Source organism: Ptychodera flava, chromosome 9, assembly GCF_041260155.1.
Source record: "Ptychodera flava strain L36383 chromosome 9, AS_Pfla_20210202, whole genome shotgun sequence".
In the NCBI taxonomy this organism is placed as follows: domain Eukaryota; kingdom Metazoa; phylum Hemichordata; class Enteropneusta; family Ptychoderidae; genus Ptychodera; species Ptychodera flava.
The window spans coordinates 8,330,534-8,354,953 of record NC_091936.1 but is presented as its reverse complement, the minus strand read 5'-3'; the positions used below and the strand labels follow the sequence as shown (position 1 = coordinate 8,354,953).

Genomic DNA, 24,420 nt, shown 5'->3' with positions numbered 1-24,420 from the left:
CTCGATGACCTTTGACCTTGATTATACACATATATGCATATTTCAGTAACCACAAGTTCTATACCCTCCAATTTTGATAGGATATTAGACCTTAAGATGTCACATCTTGTACCTCATTTATTATGCGCATATGTATTTCTTGGCTGGCCAATACTGCTAGAGGTCTGATCTTTTTTCCCGATTTAGAACCATAACTTAGACATGCCTCATGTGTTTCAAATTGGGAACAACGACATAGACCTATGTGCCCATAGATCTCAACATATACACTCCAGTGATACTTCTTAATGACCACATTTTTCTGCCCCATCAAGACTAATACTGCTATTACAAGTGGGGACTATGTCATTGTAAATGACTTGTTGAGTTAATGGTTGTATCACAGTATTTGATATATCTAATTCTGTATTTTTTCCATTTTATATTCTGAATAATTACATTAAACATATTTCACTGTCTCCAGTACATTTCATTTAACTATTTTCACTTCATGCACTTTATCCCTTTCACACATGTTCAATATCTGACCAGAGAACAAACAATAATAGTCCAGGATGGGAGCTACAGTGTCATTGACGCTATTTTTTAAATAATCCTAAACAACTGAGTGTTGTACACATGTGTAATTGAGGATTGTTTTAGAAAGGCTGCTAAATCCTGTGAGCTTTTTTCCTTATTTGTGTATTGGACCAACCACTCAACTGTAATAATAATAACTTCATTGCTTTTAAGGCCTCACCACTCAATTGTAACCAGTAACAAGTGCATCAAACAAGTAATAGCACATGGTTTTCCCTTGTATCACAAAGTTTTTATGAAGAATACATGTTTGGAATGGTGTGTTGGTATGAGCCCTGTTGATGCTCAGTGTGCATTATATATATTGCTCAAAAGTAGTAACATTATTTGATGAACAATTTCTGCCTTTCAGGGTAGATACACGTTGATGGAAGAGGAGAGTAGTTTATGAGAAGTATCCATCATTCAGACTTGTGATGGATTTCATGAGGAATACACTGCTAAGCAGAAACAGGTAAACCATTGCCAGCTGGGTTTGAAATGTGGTGATTAGGAAGTGTGGTGTTGTTATGATGTAAAGGGACAACTAGCTAAGCAATAAGAAACCAAGTGTTAGAGCCATTTGCAGGATATCCCTACAAAGTTGACTTTTTATTTGTTGCTTTTTTTAAAGTTTCACTCTGTATAAGTCACATGTGCCAAGCTATTGTTACAACAGCTTGGCTCATACTCTTAGACATGGTGAAACTAAAGGCAGCAGTGTACAAGTGCCTTTACATGGCAAAGTCTCACTAAACGATGATCTACCTATATAAATAAGGAGAATGATTTGAAAATTACTGTGGCAGTATATAAAGATACCACACTATCCTGTATTATTTGAAGCCATTGTGTCAAACCTGTGTGTGATCTCTGTGGCTGCCAAAATAGATTATATCTTACCAAAAGGTACATAACCACAACAGTTGAAACGTAGGGTTTGAATTAGCTTTTCTTCAGCTCAACAGTTTTGGTTCAATCCTGTTATATCGTACTATGCTGCAATTGGACCTTAAACCAGAGTGCTAGAAGTGAAAGTGTAAAACCTGTTCTTTGTACTGTAGAGATTGAATAGTATCTGATTCAGCAGTTTTATTCAGGGCAAAAATCAAATGATTAGATCAGGATTCACTCCGGTGTATCCATGCTGTTAGGGGACGGCAAAGTGATACTCTAGTTCAGTAAGTCTTTTATTCTTTTGAAGCAAAAATAATAAATGTGTTCAGGTTTTGATCACCAAGGATTTCAAAATATTTATTGCCAAGGATCATATTTAAATGGATTTTAGGTTGTTAGGAGGTTAAAATCAGTTCTCTCTTTTCTTATCAGAGTACATCATTTACTAGACCAGCAATGTCAAGAGCTCAGTCACTGGCTGATGTCTTCATGTTTGCTGCAGAGTTCATCAGAATTATGTCAAATCCTAGACTCTTTCAAGTACCATGTGTGCTTTACCTCCAGAAATGCTGAGGGCTCAGAAGTACTTTCCAATGTGAGTTCATTATTACTGTATTACTCCCCAACAGACAGTTGTGAAGTCCAGTGTTACCATATTTCTCCCAACAGACAGTTGTGAAGTCTTAAATGTGTGGCAGATAATTTGTTGAAGAAAATATGACAAGAATGTTATAAATGTATCATTGGTCTGCAAACCAGTGTGCCCTCTAACAAACATGACTTTCTGGAAACTTTGCGTCAATATCAGGAATTTTTTAAATTCTTTGCATCAGCTTTACATATCTTTACATGTAAATCTTTACATGTAAACCAATGAATTTGCTTGCATCACAGGCAATTTCTTTAAGTCATGTCACATGATATTGGCTTAGAAGGCACACTGTCTGCAGAAATATGATATCTGTATACATGTCTGGTTGTGTTTAACATATCACCATAGTAATATCTTGGAGAAGAGTGAAATTGAGCAGACGCAGTGTTTTGCATTAATCACTGGTACCCTAGAGATTTATTATTGTTAGGGTTACCGATGTAGTACATTGGCTCAAAGCTCCCAGGAAAATACATTTTGATCACATGCAGTACATGGCTTAAGGCTCCCAGGAAAACACCTTTTGATCACATGCAAAGGCTTGAGTCCATGAAATTTTCACTCATGCTATCAAAATCCTTGCCAAGATGTGTCCAGTGTGCATTTTTTGTCATAAAATGGATATATTTTCAAGTTCTAGAACAGTAGACTGAACTTATACTAATTTGCCAGTGATGTAACTAGGATATGACTTTCTTGTTTTCAGTGACTATGCAATCAGATTGGAATATTGCAGACCGGAACTGGAGAGTAAAGTTCAAAGGTCATACTATTCACTTATCAGAAGACTGGTGGACGCTGTAACTACTTTTGATAAATCAAAACAGTCAAGTAAGTCAATTTCAAAGCCAGGTCGTCATACACAAGACTGACAAAGATGCAGTTGTCTAAATATGTAGGGTGTATTCTCTGACACCAGTGGAAAGAAATGATAATTTTCTGCACAGGGGTTATATATTTTCCAAGGTATCTCTCCAGCAAGATGGACTTAAAGAAACACATATGGCTGATGTACTGTGTGGTTATCATTGTGTCTTTGGCATCTATGCTTATGTTCAGTACTGTAACTTTCATTACCTGTGTTTCTGCTGCCACTCTCAAATTCGTAAAATTACTAATTTTTAGATGATTTACTAATTTTTTTCATTGTTGATTCATACATATACAAATGCAAGGAAGCAGCTAGTTGATTGAGAGCTGAAGGCCCCCAACCTCAAAATAGTTTCTGTCTAAGCACATGTTGTACTTAATTTGAATTTGATTGAATGATATTCCACATTGGAACGGTTAAGTTTACTTATAAATGAAAAGTTTACAAAAAGTTTCAATACCCAATTCGTAAATTCACTAAAAAATTTCAGAAGCCAGAGGAAACACAGATTACTTTGAAATATTTTATACTTGGCCATTCCAGTCATCAGATTCATATTGCAGCGCCCTCAGATGTTTATGCAAGGACATGGGAGATATAAACCCATTGACTGTACCTTTGATCATCAGTTTGTAGGACTTGAGGTCAATTTGTGAATGACAAAAATATCAACCGTCTAGCATTGTGAAACATTTCCTGCATCAGAGACAGCTAATGTGCATTAGTGGTGTTTTGTATTGACTGAAACAAACCATACTGATCCCCCTATACATGGAAGTCATGTAAAAGTGTAAATTGCTATGCAAAAGATAATCCTTGATGTACCAATACAAAACTCTAAACTGGGATTACCAGATATAGAGGTTGCTGCCACCCTTATCAGCTGAAACCATCTGTATAGTCGGCTGAAAAACATGGTCATTCACAGAACATTTTCAACCACCATAGCATGATTCAGGTGGTGAAACCATTGAGCAACTACATCACATTAAAGACCGGTTGGCATTTTCCTTACAAAATAAAGTTTCCTAAAGACAATTTCCCATTAGGCCAAAAAAAAAAAAAGCTGTTCAACGGGCGGGATGACTTCAAAGTTGGGTAGGTAGGTCGGATTTTTTTTTGATTTTTTTTTTTTTGGTTTTTCTTAAACAGAACATATAAATATAAACACTTTTTGTGTGTTTCATGCTTTTTCTTAGTCACATAACGTATACTTGATATGTTGTTCAGTACGTCATGATTTTTTCAATTTTTTGTTGACATGGGTTGGTTGTCTCACAACAGCTTCTTTGCCTTCACTTCTACAGTTCAATCTACAAGTGCCGCCAACTTGTAAATTTCATGAATTTCTCAAAATCATCACAAACCTATTTTGAAGGCTGATATACCGATTTTTTTTATTTTTGACCCTGACCTAAAACTTGGAGGGGAAAGTGAGAGCTGTTCGTAACTGCCCTCCCACTGGTATACACTGAAAATGTGCCTTCCCATAGTCTGGTTCCCTGACCCATTTCCCCGGTAGAGGGCGTGGGGAAATATAGGGTCAGGTACCGGGTAGCCATCTTGAACAGAATTGTTCAAGATGGCGGAGGTTAGTCACCTGATAGAACATGCTACAACAAATATGGCTGCTACCATGAAAACGCCGGTCAAAATTCGACTGGATCAGAATTATGTTCAAACACTGGTATCAGAACCAAAATCATTGGCACACGAGACGGGAAACATAAACTGAAAGGATTAATCCAGAAGTACAGGGAAATAGAGGTGATTGAAGGCTGGCTGTGATATCGCAGCAGTACTTGTGGCGTGTATCGAACGCGCTAGGGTCATTGAGGTCATCGCCGACTGTGGCGTGACCCCAATGACCAGAGCACGTTCGATACACGCCACAAGTACTGCTGCGATATCACAGCTAATTGAAAGCAAACTTTGTTGGAACTGTGAATGACGATTGATTTCGATGGATAGAATGGTGTCCGAATTTCGTGAAAAATGCCAGGCATCATGTCGACGTTCTAAAAGTATCAAGAGGTGTGCTAACAGTGGCTAAATCATGGAGGTAAAAAGTCTTTCTTTCTACCTCCACGGCTTTGTGGTACAAACAAGAAGTTGGTGTCAAGTGAGCCTGAAAGTGCGAAACCCAAGAAACATGAGACAAAGTTATAAGTGTTACTTTCATCCAATCACAGCTTGTTTATTTTAACCCAATAGCGTCCATGTTTACATTAGCCGGTACCTGACCCTATATTTCCCCACGCCCTCTACCGGGGAAATGGGTCAGGGAACCAGACTATGCCTTCCCACTGAATTTTGATGCCCACTGCCCTCCGGTATCTACAGTCTGCCCGCTCCACACTCCCCACAACAATTCAAGCTCGCCGCTTTCCCCTCCCTCTACGTATTGTCCGGTGCCCACTGTCAAAATTTTCTCCCCGCCCGCTGAAAGTAATGAAATTTCTTCCCCCCCCCCACAGTAAATATCGATATTTTCTCCCATCCCGCTGATTAGTTTTGAAATCTGCCCACCCGCTGAAAAACTTCGCACGAACACCTTTTTGCACGAACAGCTTCGTTGGTGGCACCTGAATCTAACGGTGCTAATTTCATATGAGCACGGTGCATTCCAACAAAACTCGCGACTCAGAAACTGACGCGTCAGCCCTGAGGATGTCCGGGGTGACGTCGTCGAGCGAGGGAGCGAAATTAGACCATTCTTCCTGTGTCCAAGTCAAACAAATGTCACAAGGTTGACTCCTTGTGCATTCTCGACAATGGAAACACAAATCATGTCCGTCCTGCATGTGAGACTGCTGTTTACAATCACACGTTCGATAGAGAGCCATGACGAAAATCAGAACGAGTGATGACTCAAAGAACAATAAAGAATTTTCAAGGAACACTGAAAATAGGAACCCTAGAAAATATAGACTGTACAACCACTCAGACGTGAAATAAACACCGGTGAAACAATACAGTACAGAGTGTCTAAGCTATACGGAACACGTTGCGTAATAGTTTATTTTCCACGGTGTATTAACCCTGCCCTTCACCTTGACCAAATGTTTGTGATGTGCTTCCACCTTTACTCTTCAAATTATAGCCTGTATCAATATCACTCAAGTAATGTCATCGAAAATGTGAAGGTCATTCATCTTACAGACAGATGTTCACTGAATAACATCTCCGCGTTTCTTCAGATTCGTAAAGATTTTGGGGGAAAAAAAAAGAAAAATGTGGAGTGGTCCAAATATGGGTCGGTCGGGCCCGTTGAACAGATAATTTTTTTTTCTCGCCTTACAGAATTTTATTTTTAGGGAGACAGAGATTGATACCAAAAGTAAGGAATTACTTTCCAAGTGCGTCAGCTTTTATGATGGACAACCCCTAGCACAAGTACTCCACCAAATGAGAGCATTTGCAGACTGTTGCTGAACAAAGTGGTTGCTCTATAGTGGGTCCATAACATGTAAAATCTCATGGGATTGCCTGTGTGCAACCTCTATATAAGGTTACCACTGTGCAAGGGTGACCATGAAAACAGTTTGACTATTATAAAGCGTATGATTTCGTTGGATCCTACAGGCTATGCACATGTTTGTTGCCAGATACTGTGACATGTTGGATGTTGATATCACCTGTGATGGATGTGGTGTCTTGCTGCCAGGCCAGCGATATCATTGCTTGCACTGTGAAGACGTGGATCCATCCAACACCAGCTCTCTTGGCAATGTCTGACCTGAGGGACATACAGAAGACTATAAAATAGTGCACCGTATGTAAGTTGAATTTTTTCTCTCAAATCAGAGCCTCCTGCAATCACTGTACGTGTGTTGTTATGAAAATATATAGCTGCTCAGTGCATCTCTCACAGTAAGTGAGGCTATCCACAATCCCTTGATTTGTTCACTCAGACATTTTTTGCTAAAGACTTTTTCAATTTTATCAGTTTCTTAACAATCTTTAACTTACAATTTAAGTTCAGGATTATTTGTTAAAACTATGTTCCAAAATTATTGATTTTGTTGAATGAGAAGTCAATGTTTGGAGGTGCTAAAAATTGCACACTTTTCAAGATAATGTTATCATTAACTAAGATGGTCCAATCATACCGCAAGTAAGACATGCAAATTTCCTTTGTTACGAACATCAAAAAAATCAATACCTTCTTTTGCCAAGACAGATGCAACTTATTCCCTTAGTTTCCTTGAAAATATTGTGTATATGGCTCTCAAAAACCTATGTCGACAAAATTACAAAATTGCTATCTCCTCCGCGGAAAAGGGTTTATCTTCTCATTATTCACAGTGAGAAATCAGAAAATTATGATTATCAGAACTATGTTGCCAGAATTTTGAAATATGGACTAAATTTGCTTCAGTTCAGTGAGTGATCTCCATGTGTACAGATCATGGAGAATGTGGGTAATAAGCCTCACTTACTGTGTCTCTGTGATTGTGTAAAGTATAAAACTATGTAGGCATACAACTACCCTGCCTGAAAACACTCAATTTCCAATCTACAATGAGTTTCAATTCTGTGCCACAACTCTGTGAGACAGATATATTGTGTACACATAAACTGTTAGCTGGGGTATCACCACAGTAAACTCAGCATTTGGCAGCTCTGTCTGGACCAATAGCTGAACAGTTCATTGCACTTGACTTCAATGTTGCTGTTAAAGTCACAATTACAGCTGAAAGTTAGAAGATGTATTCTCAGCTAAAACTTCTTTACATACAGAGTTGCGTGGCACAGATTTAAACTACAGTTATAGTGGTAGTATACTGCAAAAATGGTGCATTTGCCGTGAATTGCAATTGCAAGATTAAGTACCATTTTGTGGCATTCTTGTTTTGCTCAATGTTACCACCTCCAGGTGTCTGCAGTATGTAAACGTTTGCATTCCAATATTTGCTGCAGAATATTATAAATACACAGTTGTGAAGAAATGTATGATGGCAATTTTGTAAGGAAGCATATCGATATTATTTTACCAATTTCTAAATTAGGGCTGAGACAGAAAATTACTCACCCTCATTTTATGTCCGCAAAAGTATACCAAATTGAAAAAAGACTGAAGCATTGCCTTCAATTGTGTCCCTGTAAAATCATGTACCTTCTGTCACAAAGTTTACCACTCAGTGATTCATGTTTATTTTGTGTTCTGTGATGTGTACAAATGTGACAACTGTCAGGTGTTTGTTGTTTGTACATACACACACTGCAATCAATGCAAGGACTTTGACCTCTGCTATGGCAGCACTACAGCAAAGCACATTCCAGCAGGTATGAAAGATAAGAGACACTACAAGCTGACATATATGTCAATTGTTATGATCTATAAGTGTTGGTCTTTGTGATTTCCGCTCACTTGTCCACCAACCCAGTGCAGGGTTTGGGTCATAGAGGTGAAGGGGAGGCTCATCAATAGATAAGCATAATTATCTAGTGTCTTTGGAGTCAGTTGCCACTAGTGTAAGTTTTATTAGCTACTATAGACTATAGTCTATAGAAGCTATTGGGATGGGTATCCGTCCGGCGTCCGTCGTCAGTCTGTATGTATGTATGTATGTATGTATGTATGTATGTATGTATGTATGTATGTATGTATGTATGTATGTATGTCCGTTTGTGAGGCGTCCGTCCACTCAAATATCTTGAGAACCGCAGTACTTACTGATTTGATATTTGTTGTGTAGATTAAAAATATGATTTTGAGAAAGTATTTTTTTTAATTTTTTGATATTGTTGAAAATAGGCAAATTAATGCCAAAAAAGGTGTTTTTGGTAAAAAATCTCTTCTTCATAACCGCTGGTCAGACAGCTTTGTTATTTGGTATACAGGTCCCTAGGGATAACCCAACTTAGATTTGTTCAAATTGTGATGAAATATGCAAATGTGTATTTTTAAGGAATTTTTTTGTCATTTTTGGTCAAAATTTGACTTACATTGTATGTAATTCTTGTACTGTATAAACCCTATCAATTCACCCAGAAAAAAATAATTAATAAGATTTTAAATAATTGAATTAATTAGGAAATCATCAAAGCCAAAATAATTTTAGTGTGGAATTATCAGAAAGTTCAACTTTTTTGACAGTTCATAGTGAAATGCTTACCATCTTGGAGGATTAAAACATGTAAAGGCAACTTTCCTGAATCCCAACTTTGATATTCTGAACCACCATTTATGTTATCTAAAAGAAATTGCTCATAATAGTTTGTCATGATAGGGTGGTCAAATAAATAGAGATAGAGAAAGTTCTAATTTCCATTTATGGTTGACTTGGTAAGGATAAAATAAGATTACTTTTTCAGGAAAAAATAGAGTGGTCAATTAAAAGAGTGATCAAAGTGATATGGTTTTTATGGTAAAGCTTGGCTGTAAGATTCCTCATGTGCTATTTATAGCAATTATGCAATCTGTGTAAACAGTGCAATGAAAGTGTAACATGATTTCTTATAATGCTTTTGATGACCTTGAACTTCTTAAAGATCCATTAGCTGTAACTTTGGTCATTTTTTAAATTTTGTTTGTTCTGTGTATCATCTGCAGTTTCTGGTTTGAATCCCTGAACCATGGAGAAATTCCTAATATTTAGCTCATAAATATACCCTATATGAGTATAATCTGCATTGTTATTGTTCAAATTTTGTATTCAGGTCCGGACTAGAATACATTTATCAACAATAACAATGGTCATTTCACATATACAGGCTGTGTTGGCAAGCAGGACACCGGGCATTGGTCATGATGATCGGATTACAGTAAAATTCTGTAGTTGATACATTGAAACAGAGTAGTGAAAAATTAGTCAAAAGTTACAGCTAATGTCCCTTTAAGTTTCAAACATTTGTCTTCAGTGTGCTTTCTCTGAGTACGTACAGTCTCAACTTATTCAACAGAACTTACTGGTTTACAAGTCCCCAGGATGACCTTAGTGAGATAATTTCATACAGTCAGGAAATACTTAAATTTTGTATCCATGTCTATGGTAGCTTCAGGGACTTCGGCCTATGTTTATGAGATTAGATTTCCGAAGGGAGAGAAGACAACAGCTTGATATCACTGTGAATTGCTGAATATTGACATCTTGCAGATTAGTTGTTGGATTGTCGGTGTCCGGCTTCAGTGATTTGATACTCGATAACAGCGAGCATGTCCAACAAAATTTCTTGAGTGTTTTATTTCCAGAATATGTAAATTTGATCTCAGTCTGTCACTTGCCCAAATGGAAAAGTACAATTTATTTTTTCTTGCACAATGTCAGGTTTTACTTAAAGTGGGCAACCGTTAAGTTTGAGCCCTGATTAATCATAAAAAATGATAGTATTGAAGGACATAAGGAGTGCTAATTATGTCCATTTATTGTTAATATATGCATTATTCATACAAGTCCCTAATTTGCATGTTACTTGACAGCTGTGTACAGATGCACATGTACACACCTGGTTGGTGTGTATGTAAATTCACTTCCCATGCATGACTCCGTTTTATTCTTCAAACCTTCCTGTTCACATGCTGTCATCATTTGGTAGAGCCAGACCAACTTTCTTGCAGTTTTTCTCTTTAATTAACCTGAATTTGCTACTCCTGACACTGTCACAATCCTAGGTAAGGCCTGTATTTGTTTATTTATCATGACTGAAGCAATGCATTCAAGTCTGCAATAATTTAATCCATACCCGTTGTGTGTGAGGCCAGAATAACTTACGTTTGACCACATGGCAGTGAACTCTGGGTCTCAGTAAATTTCAAAGTTGTTAAAGCTTTGCATTGAGTATCCTTCTTTAACTTTAGCAATTTGGTCTCAGTGTGAACAGAATTAATGCAATGGGATATTCATTGTGCAGGTTTTCATTTTTGAGCAAATTCTTCCTTGCTTGTAGGTATTCTCACCTTACACCGTACTTGCAATGGGTACTATGGTAATGCCTACTCTGCATATGCTGTGTAATGGTGTGTAATCCATGGTTGAGTTTGTTGAACTCTCATTCAGACAGAGTACAGGTACAAACTTTTCCGTTATGTCAAACTGAAGGGTTCATTCTCTACGTTAAGTTTTCATTCAAATTTGCATTTTCTATCTGGGTAAAATCAATATTCTCATTTCATGTAAAAGATGCGACTAGTCCTCATACTTTCCATGACACTATTCTGAATAGGACAGTTAGTGGACACTTGTGCAAGAATGCTATTTCTATCCATCAATCAAACAAACCTTCCAATCATTTAAAGCAGTAACATATTTTCAGAATCTATAATTCTAAGTTTGCCCTGAATTGTCCACACATGGGAGACATGTTAGATTACCCTGAGGAATCTCTTAGTACAAATCAGAATGAATCATGGGATATCTCTAGTTGTGTGCAAAATTATCATAGCATGCAAGTAAATTGTCCTTGGTTGTGCATGAACATTTTCAAAGGCTTGTTCCTTTTATGAAATTCTGGCAAGGTTTGGCAAGGTTGTCTGGCAAGGTTTATAATATGTTCTCAGTTTGTTTGTATAACAAAGTCAAGAATAAATTAGATAAAATGCCAAAGTTTGTCGGTGTTAAAAATTAAATACTTTCAAACAAATTTATCAGCAACAATATAGTTTCATGCCACCTGTTGAACATGTAAATTTCCTTTCTCATGGACATTCTAAAATATTTTTTTTTCATTTGCAAATTATATACAATTCCATTACTTTCCTTGAAATTATGGTGTATAACTGTCAAACGTTTAGTTGAAAAAATTACAAATGCAATAAAAGAGATTGATCTTCTCATCAAAAGTGGGAAATCAGAAAGACCTGATCATCAAAACAATGCTGTCAGAAGTTTGTAGTGTGGACTACAAAGTTTACTTCTGTGCTCTTAGTGATCTCAGTGTGTACAAATCCAGGAGGATTGTGGGTAACTTTACTTGCTGTGCTGTACAGTTTACAAGTATTTGAAAATCAGTGTCCGTTCCATCCAAAGCAATTTAATAAGTGACTAGATGTATTTTTATGCCTTGCCTAGCATGTCATGGCAAAAATAATCTGCAGTAAGGATTTCAAATTCTGTTATCCAAATGTTTTACCCAAGGACTGCAAATGCATTTTGTGCTATCAACATCCAGCATACCAACTTGCATGTTGCATAGTGTGACCACAGATGGTCGTATGGGGCAATGTAAGGCAGTAGGGAGAGCGCCCTCTTGGTGTGAGAAATGTATTCAAAATTTTGCATAGGAGAGGAAAAAAGCATACCAAGTTAGAATATGCTGAAAATCAACACAAAGTAGTATACATTGGATCGGTGTCAGTTTTATTAAGTGAAATAGAATGCCCTAACTTACGACACTTGTCAGAATTTTCATTCAATCTTAAAAATGCTTCACATGCAAGCTTTGAGAATAGTGTTCAACACTTTATTGTCCAAAGCATGTTACTCAAGGGTTAGGGACATGGAAGAGAAGTCACAATCACCTGATTCATTTCCATTGTATAGATTCTTAAGAGTACAGATTTACACATGAAATTAAAAGTTGAAATCATCAGTATACTTTTGTAAGATAGATCAGAAATATTTGACAGACTTTGTAGAGGATAAATAAACATAATTCCCTTTCAGTGATATTGCAAGCTATCAACTCTCATAGAATAGGAGAATACCGGTCTGTTGTAATAGCTAAATATTTGACCTAATTTTGTCATTTTTTGCTAAAACATTTTTCAGAATTGCTGATGTACTAGTATTCAAAGATATCAAGAGTTTCCAAAGAGTGATTAATACATGTACATATTCACTTGTTAAAATTATTATGACATTTACACATGCAAAATTGTAGAGCAGTTTTCTTTTTGTGCTGTCAGAACATATTTTTGGTATAATGCCATCCCAACAGCTTTCTGTTATGTGTTGTTTGCAAATTATTACTTTTACACAATACTTTATTTTATTTTTGAAAAAACTCAAGATATATAATTATGTATTTCAGTTATTTCTCTATTTTGATTTTTGAGATGCCATGGACTGGGTTAAGTTACAGTAAGAATTTTTTGTAATTACATGATATTCTCTTCATCATTACAGTCATATGACACCAGGGTCATGTGAAAGTCGTACTTTAATTGTTTGAATTATGCAGGATATTTTATGAGTGCTACAAGATAATTATCATTTGAAATGAATTTGATCAGACTTCTGAAGTATATTTGTTATTATGAGATATGCATGAAGTTACATTAAAGCACGACCATATCATGGTAATATTAAATAGGATAAATAATTTATATAGCGCCTTGTATCAGCAATGTTCACCGGTGCTTTACACTGGGTCACAGGTAAGCCCTCTTGAAGAAATGAGTCTTATAAGCATAGATATGAAGGTGTGAATGTCCGGAGCTGATCGAATGTGAGCTGGCAGTTTGTTCCATGGAATTGATTAAGAATAGGAAAGGATCTGTGACCGTATGATTTTAACCAAGTTTGTGGAACTTAAGTGTGGTTTGTAGAATTGGTCGGAGAGATCTGCTAGGGGTGTTGACTTCAATGAGTTCAGCCAGGTATGAAGGAGCGAGTCCACGTATTGATTTATATATGACAAGTAGGATTTTGAACTGCATTCTGTAAGACACGGGGAGCCAGTGCAGTTCATTCAGGATTGGTGTAATGTCATTCCTTTCCTTTGGTTTTGTAATGAGACTGGTAGCAGAGTTTTGTGCTCTTTGTAGTAATCTGATGTATGTATAGGATAAAGCCCAAGTACGAGGGCTGTTCCGGTATATAAAGTCCAACCCAACGATAAAATGTCGAGGCTGAGACATTTTAAAATTGTCTTAGAGTTGGACGAGGGTTTTATCCGACTTAAAAACTATCGCCCCTAACTGATATATTTTCGTTGCAGCTTGTTTCCGCTGTGTTACCAAATTTGAATATTAGGAAAAAAACGTACCAGATGTCTACAGAATATGACATGTTCACTTTTGATTGGACAGTACTTTACTACGCTGTCATTCGTTTCTGGAATTTGGTGACCAAGGCTTTACGAGTAAATAAAACACCCTGAATTGAGCACTCTGATTGGTCAATCAACAGTAGATAGTTTTTAAGAGCATGGTAAGCCGTAGAGTAGGGCGTTGCCGTAGTCTAGCTTGGCAGAAAGAGTTGAATACATGAGAGTCAGACAAGTCTGTTGAGAGAGATATTTCCTGATGAATCCAATACGGCGGATAAGTAGATAGATGCTCTGACAGGTCTGAATTATGTGTTTCTTGAAATCGTGGCTACTGTAAAACAGGAATCCAATATTGTGTGCTGTGTCTGCTAGTTGAATGGAACTTGATCCAACTTGAATGCTGTTAGTTGTGGTTGGTGAGTGATCATATCGTGAACGAATAAGGAGGATTTGTGTTTTGCCATCGTTGAGTTGTAATAATTTGTCTGATGTCATCCAATCATAGAGTTTAATGTCAGCCAGACAGTCTTCGATTTTAGAAATATTGCTGTTAGAATATCAATTTTTGTGAAGGCCCAAGTACAGTTGGTTATCATCTGCATATTGGTGAAATTTAAGATTGTGATTTCGGATTATCTGTCCAAGGGGTGTAGTGTAGAGAGTGAATAACAGCAGGCCTAGAACTGATCCCTGTGGAACGCCAAATTGAAGTGGAGTTGATTGTGACGAATGACCATTGATTATGACGGACTGGTATCAATTGGTGAGATATGATGAAAGTCACTTAAGGGCAGTACCTTTGATACCTAGATGAGTGAGGCATAAAAGTAGAACATTGTGGTGTCGATGGTGTCAAATGCTGCAGATAAATCAAGCATGACAAGGATAACATATTGCCCAGCATTGAGGGAGAGAGTAATGTCATTGTGGACCTTTAGAAGTGCAGTTTCAGTACTGTGGAATTTTCTGTAGGCAGATCGAAGCAGTTCAAGAAGCGAGTTACTGTTGAGATGGCATTGAGTCTCTTGGCAATGACTTTTTCTGTAACTTTTGAGATGAATGGAAGGTTAGAAATGGGTCTGTAATTTTTCAGGATGTCTGGATCAAGTAATAAGCTCTTTTTCATATTTAATGCTTTTCTGCAATTAATCTGCATATCAATGATCAATGATCAATGCATTGAATTTGACCAGACCAAGGTAGATTGGTCATACTTAGTTTTGGTTGGGCTGAAAGTTTGACATTGGTCATGACATGCTGATTGATAGCTCTTTTTGCATATATAATGAACTTCTATAATTAGTCATATACCAAAGCTGAATGCAGTGAATTTAATCAAACCTCTAAGGTAAATTGTTCTCACCTTTATCTAATTTTAATGAATTTCTCCAAGATGCCAAAATGCCTTGTATCAATGCTAAATGTTCTGCATGATTATGATCATACTACTAGGCACTGATACATGTACATCGGTCACGTACATGAGTCATACACGTACTGAAAGTTTAATAAATGTGACATGCTGATTAATTGCCAATTTAAATAATGACTTCCTGTAATTAAATTTAAACCATCAGTTTAGCACAGTCTCCACTCAACTCTCACATTGATTTCTCATTTTCTTCAAAATTATTCCTCTTAAAAAACTCATCAGACAGCTTTCACATTGTTTCTGTACAGTTGGAGTCAGGTATGCCCAGTTGTTAGCAAGATCAAATATCTACTTAAATGTGAACAGACAGTGTCCGTTTCAATTTTCTGAATTTTTAAATGGAGATTTTGTACTACAGAGAGGTACCTCTCAACTTTTCCAAAAATGTCTATGAAATAAAGGTTTGTACATTTGCAATTTGTCTGGAAGTTGAGATGTATTTTCTGTGAAAGTCTTGCCAACCTGTTTTCAATGCTTATCATTGATTGTTAATTGTCATGAGTAATTTTAATGTGACAAAGAACATGTAGTCAGTAGAGAAGATTTGGAACAAAAAATACCAACATTTGTGAGTCTGTTCATCTGCAAGCATTACCTTTTTTATCGAGTTTAGACCATGGTTGACCAGCTGCAGGACTCATTCAGGGTGTGTTTGCATGTGATTTGTTCAAGTCTGTCACACGTAAAGGAAAATTTCCAGTTTGCCATTATTGTGATATGTAATGACATCTGTAGTGAGAAATAATTTGTAAAGAAAAACCTATAGACATAGAATTTGATTTGCTTTCAAAATCTGCCATTTTTCAGGCAATGTTTTTGACATTTTTGCACCATTTAATGAGGATAAAGATTTCATTCCCTGTCCAGTATACCAGTGCAATAAGGCTTGTCATTCGTATATTGACCCCTGTTAACCTTCATTAATATTATGTCTTCACTCACAGTCTACACTGATAGGGAAGGTCACTACCTTCAGTGATGCCATAGTTCTTGATCCCCCTGTGTAGATGTATTTTCAAAAATATAGCAATACTGACTGGTAGGACTTGAAAGGTATTTCCAAAACTTGAATAGGCTGGTATTGGTGTGAGTACTACAAATTTTAAACTTCAGGGTTGCAGGGATTCCAGTGATCATGATAGTTTGGGTGAAAGAAAGGGATTTCTTCTCAGTGCAACTTCAAGAAAAACCTGGAGTAAAAGAGTCATTGCAGTAATATGCTCTGGTTGAAATAATTTTCAAAAAGATGAGGGAGGGGGATGAAAGTCTTATTTTTCATTACAAGTTTTGTCACTTTTCAAAAGTATATCCATTGCATGATTACAACCTCCCACTGTTTTTAATTCTTGAACAAACTTTACGAGAGCTTTTCAGTTCAACACTGCAAGTAGCTGTCTAGAGATAGGACAGATGTTGATAGGTGGTCAGCCACTAGATCTCTTGGAAGCTTTTGGAAAATATTCCTATTTTACAGAAAAGGGATTAGTGAAATATGTTTGCATATATGCTAGTCTGGTTCCCTGACCCATTGCCCCGGTAGAGGGCGTGGGGAAATATAGGGTCAGGTACCGGGTAGCCATCTTGAACAGAATTTTGTTCAAGATGGCGGAGGTTAGTCACCTGACAGAACATGCTACAACAAATATGGCTGCTACCATGAAAACGCCGGTCAAAATTCGACTGGATCAGAATTATGTTCGAACACTGGTATCCGAACCAAAAACATTGGCACACGAGACGGGACACATAAACTGAAAGGATTAATCCAGAAGGCTGGCTGTGATATCGCAGCATTACTTGTTGCGTGTATCGAACGCGCTAGGGTCATTGAGGTCATCGCCGACTGTGGCGTGACCCCAATGACCCGAGCACGTTCGATACACGCCACAAGTACTGCTGCGATATCACAGCTAATTGAAAGCAAACGTTGTTGGAACTGTGAACGACAATTGATTTCGATGGATAGGAATGGTGTCCGAATTTCGTGAAAAATGCCAGGCATCATGTCGACGTTCTAAAAGTATTAAGAGGTGTGCTAAATCACAGTGGCTAAATCATGGGGTAGAAAGTCTTTCTTTCTACCTCCACGGCTTTGTGGTACAAACAAGAAGTTGGTGTCAAGTGAGCCTGAAAGTGCGAAACCCAAGAAAGATGAGAAAAAGTTACAAGTGTTACTTTCATCCAATCACAGCTTGTTTTATTTTAACCCAATAGCGTCCATGTTTACATTAGCCGGTACCTGACCCTATATTTCCCCACGCCCTCTACCGGGGAAATGGGTCAGGGAACCAGACTACATATATGCCTGTTTACAGTAGAGCCAATAGCGATGACATTAAACCTTTGTTTTGTAGGTTCCTTTGCAAGAGAGAAAATGATTTTATGTAGGACAGTGAAACCATTTCATAAGCAATTTTCTCAAGAAATGGCTTCTCATTGTCTTTCATTAAAGTTTCAAAACAAATGGTTAAATTTCTTCCAGTAGTACTGCTCTACCCATTAACAATCCTCTCCTTATGATACCACAGAGGGCTCTGTCCCTAAAAGTACCAAACCCTTTTGATAATACATAGAGTAGTTGGCCCATTCACAGAATATGGTCGCATTACATTGAGATTAGGTTTGACTACACTACACACTACGATATCCATTCTGTCCAGATATTCTGTTCAATGTACATCAAAGAATGCGACTGTATCAAGAATAAAATCAAGAATAAAAATTGGGGGTCATCATGCAAATTTTGTAACTAGAGAACAAATTAACCCAAAATTTACCAATACTTGAAATTCAAATGGCTGCCATCCCTGTGTTAACTCTTTGTAGACTAATAAAATTTTCAAATTTGGAAAAAACTAAGTCATTGAAGAGTTTTCGTATACTAAGAGCTTTAAATGAACCCCCACATGTGGTATATTAGAAAAAAAATTGTAGAAGTGGTGAGAGTCCTAATATCTGTCCGCAAGGCACATATTCTACCTTACGGCAGCATTCTTCAATCTCTGGTTCTCATATAAGTGCTTTTGGACATTGACTCTGCATGTGATGTGAATGCTTTGTTAGTTGTATTCAGTTCTTGGATTTGCTCAAAGAAAAAGCTGATAAACCACTTTCATTAAACCAGAGTGTTACAAACCATTTTAGACACTGAACTGAAAGCTTTGTATTCTTTGTTTCCCATATGGAAGTGTTGCATTAGTGTATCAGGGATATACAGTTTGGAATGATAGCAGAGTTGTAGCAATTTCCATGTTTGCATTTGTAGATTGAGTTGACTGACATTCTACATTAATCATGATGGTTTATATAAAGTGCTAGGATTTAACAGGATAAGTGAGTGTTCTCCATTGACATCAATGACATGTCACTTTGTGACAAACAAAAATTTGAATACATTGTGAAGATGAAATATACAGGTGATTATGTAAATTTCAGATCCAATGTTTATATAGTGTATACTTAATAGACTAGTGTGTTCTTTAATAACAATATAGAATGAGTTCTCCTGCAAGTCCAAAGAATTTATTTATAAATCCTATTTTTCACAACAGGAGAAACATTTTCATTGAGGAAGATCTCCAATATCAGAACTGACACAGGACAGTAGAAATCTACAGACAAAAGTTGTATCCTGTCTGCACCAGTCACCTCATTTAGTTTTATGTACACTTTGAATGCAAAGTGTTTGAGAACAGCAGGCACAGTGATAGATGACTGAACGTCGAAAGTTTTATCTGCTCAATAATTTGACAGAGTATGAAGTGTTCATATAATATATAAAACTTGAAGGCATAGGCCATGTCATTAAAACAAATCCGACAAGCTTTGGAAGTTTCATCTTTCAAAAAAAAACCAAATTGACACACTGAAGTTGTTACAGCACTGGAAGAGAGGTGGTCCTTTTTACTCTGGATTGTTTTATTAAATATCCAATTTCAGTCACTTCTAAATGACATTTCAAAGTGAGGCTACCCACAATTCCCTTGATTTGTTCACTCAGACATTTTTTACTAAAGGCTTTTTCAATTTTATCAGTTTCTTAACAATTTTTAACTTACAATTTAAGTTCAGGATTATTTGTTAAAACTATGTTCCAAAATTATTGATTGTGTTTAAAATTCAAGAGTAAATTGAATGAGAAGTCGATGTTTGGAGGTGCTAAAAATTGCACACTTGTCAAGATAAAGTTATCAGCAACTAAGATGGTCTGATCATACCACCTGTCAGACATGCAAATTTCCTTTGTTACGAACATTAAAAAAAATCAATACCCTTTCTTTTGCCAACACAGATGCAACTTATTCCCTTAGTTTCCTTGAAAATATTGTGTATGGCTGTCAAAAATCTACGTCGACAAAATTACAAAATTGCTATTCCTCTGCGGAAAAGGGGTTGATCTTCTCATTATTCACAGTGAGAAATCAGAAAATTATGATTATCAGAACTATGTTGCCAGAATTTTGAAATATGGACCAAGTTGTTCTGTGTACAGAAGAAGTTTGCTTCAGTTCAGAGAGTGATCTCCGTGTACAGATCATGGAGGATTGTGGGTAGCCTCACTTACTGTGCGTTGGCATGGTTTCCCCTTAGGAACTGCAGAACAACTTTTTCATACTGAAGAATGCACATCGTTCAAATTCAAATGTATATGTCACTAGAAAGACTTAATTTTTTCTTCAATGCAACTTGCAAGCAAGGTATTTATATTCTACAAGCTTTCAACGGACAGCACTTCACTGCAGTGGTGTACATTCAGATTCCTATATTCTTTAGTTTTTTTGAAGCACTGTAGTTGAACTTTGCTTCTTGTGCTTTGACAGTTGCCATCTCTGTATCACACTTTAGGGGATTATTTTATTGTATTGGGCCGATGGTCTGAAATAAAACTTTCAGCCAGTACAGATGGTAAACTTACCATTTGCATGTCATGTGATACTTTTGCTGTGCAATCAAGAAAGTACAAGACTGATGATTTTCAAATGAGAATTTGTCACGACTTTCAATCTTTTCTTTGACAGATTACAAAGAGTAGAAAACTTCAAATTGCATGTGTGCTTTAAAATTACCAGGTACTCTCGCCATATTGACCACCTTGACCTTTCAACTTACATAACGTCTTAGTTACCACAGCAACCCGTGATTTCTTTTAAAGTTTGGATTTTATAGGAAAGTGAATTATATTTGTTAGTCCAGTCAGCTGCTTTACCAATCACAGTGAATTGTTGTTGCACACATTCCTAGACTTTGGTAAGACTGATTTTAAACCAAGGTGTATGGATTGCTTTATTCTTTCAATTATTGCTATAAAAGTACTCTCTACAATATCCTGAGTAAAAACTGTTACTCAATTGATAAATAATTAGTGCTTTTCAAACATTACTGAAATGCTAATCTAAAATTTGTTTCGTGGATTTTAACGTTTGTAGTTTTCTCTCTCTGTAAAGAAGTGGTACGAGTTTAATTATAGGAAAATCTTGTATATTACAATGATTGTACTACATCCTCGGATCTTGTACAGCGTTTTCTTTCCATTTCTTGTCACAGCTCTTCATCGTTACATGTACAGATCTGTAAGATTTGAAAATGATCATTAAAAGATATTTTTCTTTAAAATTATTTTTAGTGCATGGTGAGTATACTGGTATTTCTAGTGTGTGTGAGAGAAATCAAGCAGAAGTGATGACAAGAAAACATTTTACAAATGGTGTCAGTAATGTGCGAATCAGAGAGTACAATTCAGTATTTTGATTCTTGTTCCTTGAAAAACTTCAAATTGATTTCTTTCCAAATTTGTACTTTGCAGAAGCTGTCCAGAAACATGACAAAGTGAAACTATTCATGGATATATAGTAAAAATAAGACCTGCTCCTTTCTGACTGATCATATTGCAACACCATTTGTCACTTTGGACAAGATGACTGTCAGCAAATTAAATATTGGCAATTATACAACATGTCCTGTGAACACAACCATAAAACATTAACCCCTCTCAGTAAAACTGGCTTTGCGCATCTTCAGAGTGCTTAATTCAAAGTAGTTGTAAAACAGTTCACAGAAATTAACTTAAAGATATCCCACTTAAAGCAGTCTGGGATTAGTGATGCTGTAAACTATTTAAAACTGAAAACCCTGCAAAATGTCCAACCAAGTGAATAGCACATGAAATGTTGATGTGTAAAGGACTCTTCCCAATATTTAAAATTATGAATAAATTTGTGTAGAAAAGTAAGATTTCAAATAGTATTTCAAACAATAGATTTAACTGCTTTGAGTGCAAACACACAAAACATTTACTACCATTCTTAAACAAGCAAATGTTTCTCTGGACACAAAGTGACTGAAGCTGTTGAGTGAGAGAAAGTATCTCTACAATAAATACAAAAACTGCAAACAATTTTTGTTTATTTTCATCCTTTGGTTCTCAGCTATTGTAATACTTCCAATCAGCGCCATTATGTTTTCAAGTCCCCCTTTCAGTCCCATAGTATTTTCATATCCCCAGACTTGCCCTCAGTTTTTTTGAAGGCCAACCTTCAATTTCAGAGGTGTTTATTAACACTTGGTGAAATTTATTTTTCACTGGTAGGTAAAAATAAATAATTGAACAGTCATTTCAAAAATGTGATCACTTTATAGCAAAGTATGTAAAAATTTATTGTCTACCCTTTTGAGCTTAATGATGGCGGCTAAACTATAACAATAACCACACAGCTGAAATCTCTTCATTTGTAAGTTTATGATACCAGGGACAATTCAAATGTAAAAAAGGCAATGGTGTCGGGAATAGAGGAGTCTCATTATGCTTTAAGGTAGTATGTGCCTCAAAAATGAAAAACTGAACTTTTGATCAGAGGAGTCATTATGCATTAAGGCTGTATGTGCTTCGGAAGTGAAAAACTTAACTTTTGTTCAAACTTTCTTAAATGAAACTGTCAACATTGTCTTACCAAATCAACAATAAAAATAGGGTTCACCATGCAAAGTTTGGAACTAGCAAAACAAATTACTTAACTTATTGAGATATTTGAAATTCAAACGGCCGCCATTCCCGTGTTAACTCTATGGGGGGGAAATAAAATTTTGGATTTTTGATAAAGTAAGCCTAAAAGTTTTTCTCACACCAAGAGGTTTAAAAAGAACCCCACAAGTGGTAGTTTGGAAGAGCATTGTAGAAATTTGAGAATATCTGTCCCTGAGGCACATTCCACCTTAAAAGTGACTAAAATTGGATATATGCTACGGTCATGCAATATAGTAAGGGAACAAGTACATGTACTATTAATGGCAGCTGGGCAGAGAAGAAAAGGCGGGGGCGGCTACGAAAATATCAGGTGTTTTGGGGGGGGCTTGAAAACTCAAGAGTACCATAAGAGGTGTCCTCCAACTTTTCACTCAATGCAAGTCATACCAAAAAAACATTATGTACAGATCAGAACAGAAAACAAATCTTTCGTAAACAAGTTTTCAAAGATTATCCAATGAAACAGCAGTGTTTCAATGACTGGTGACCATTACAGCTTGTGCTTGTGATCACTGCAATGCTGACTGTCAGAGTGTGAAAATGAGAAATTCCAAAATCAAATTTATTGTACACAATTGTCCTATCAATCACTATATTACAGTGAAAAGGTACATTGGCAAGGTAGATTCAAAGATAGATAATTACACAGATATTGCAAGTTTATATATTTGGAAAATTTGTTCATATTTTTCACAATAGAAATGACACTTTCGGTGTGAAATTCAAAAATCAAATTTCTTGCACACAACTGCTCTCTCAGTCACTATGTCCTAATGAAGTGTATTTATATTAACTGTCAAACATATTGAAATACTTGAGATATATCTAGTTTTGTTTGGGTACAACGTTGTACACAGTGTGTACCATTGATTATCTATCACACACAATGGAAGGACTCAGGTGAATTTCAGTGACTGTATTTCTTGCACATAAATGTGATTAAACTCCTTTTACTCTTGCACATATATATATATATATACACAGTGCCGTGAAGTTGAAGTGCTCGGCATTGCCAATGAAGTCCTGTGTTACGTCACAGGGTCATATGGCGCTATCAGTCACGGCAAGAATGTAAAAAATCATAAATATATGATTATAAATAATGTTGATAAAAATTATTTCTGTTATTATTGTATACGGTACTTCCACAAGTACCTTACTGTGCTCCAATCTCAAATGATGATTAGTTTCATGTCAAATTTGCGCAGTTGTACTACAGACCCTGTTAAATTAAATTAAGATTGCGAATATTCTTAACAAAAAATCAGTATTTCTGTCATATTGTATAGTTACAAAAGTGTCCTACAGCACTCGAATCCTGAATGATGATCGTATTTATGCCAAATCCAAGGAGTTGTAGCAAAAACCCTCAGAAATATAGTCAATATAGTTGCAGCAATAGCATCGCACTGTACCTTGATGAGCACGATTACTGTACTGCCTCCGCAGATTCTCTTGATTCGGCAGGTTCAGATGGGAGGCGGTGTAGCCAAAGCCGGATACTCTGGCCATACTCCTACGGCTAAGGAACTGGTCAGTTTCTATGGCGGGGGTGGATTTTTTTTTGCAGAAGTAAAAAAAGTGGCTTACCCCCCTTCTATTCCAAATTTCCAAAACAGGGTGATAGCATTTAATATAATACTATATATATATATATATATATATAATATATATTACGGCTAAGGAACTGGTCAGTTTCTATGGCGGGGGTGGATTATTTTTTGCAGAAGTAAAAAAAGTGGCTTACCCCCCTTCTATTGCCATTTTCAAACAGGGTGATAGCTTTAATATAATACTATAATAATATATATATATATATATTATATAATATATAATCTATATATAGATTTTGGGTATTATTTAAACATTCAGGCATTGTGTTTTATGGAATTGATGACATATCAGTTGTAAGAGGAATTTCAAAGTTTGAATCTTAAAGTTTGAATACAGTATTTGATTGAAGTGTGAATGTATTTCACACTTTCTATGCACATGCAACCAGATGTCCAGACTATATATTGTACATAATGGGTGTCAATCATTAATATCAAAGA

At 36.3% G+C, this 24,420-nt stretch overlaps 1 protein-coding gene across 2 annotated transcripts in view; it reads left to right on the top strand.

Annotated features, from left to right (window-relative positions):
• The window catches only part of LOC139139916 (proteasome activator complex subunit 4-like), a 41,007-nt gene extending 20,628 nt beyond the window's left edge, over positions 1-20,379 (top strand). The window contains exons 13-17 of one of the 2 annotated variants that reach the window (XM_070708880.1): positions 932-1,033; positions 1,888-2,050; positions 2,814-2,938; positions 6,564-6,753; positions 18,897-20,379. The gene's annotated coding sequence lies outside the window, so the exon portion shown is untranslated. Of the gene's footprint in view, positions 1-931; positions 1,034-1,887; positions 2,051-2,813; positions 2,939-6,563; positions 6,758-18,896 lie in introns of both variants that reach the window. The other variant, XM_070708879.1, reaches the window with a different exon arrangement.
• The last annotated feature ends 4,041 nt before the right edge of the window (positions 20,380-24,420 follow it).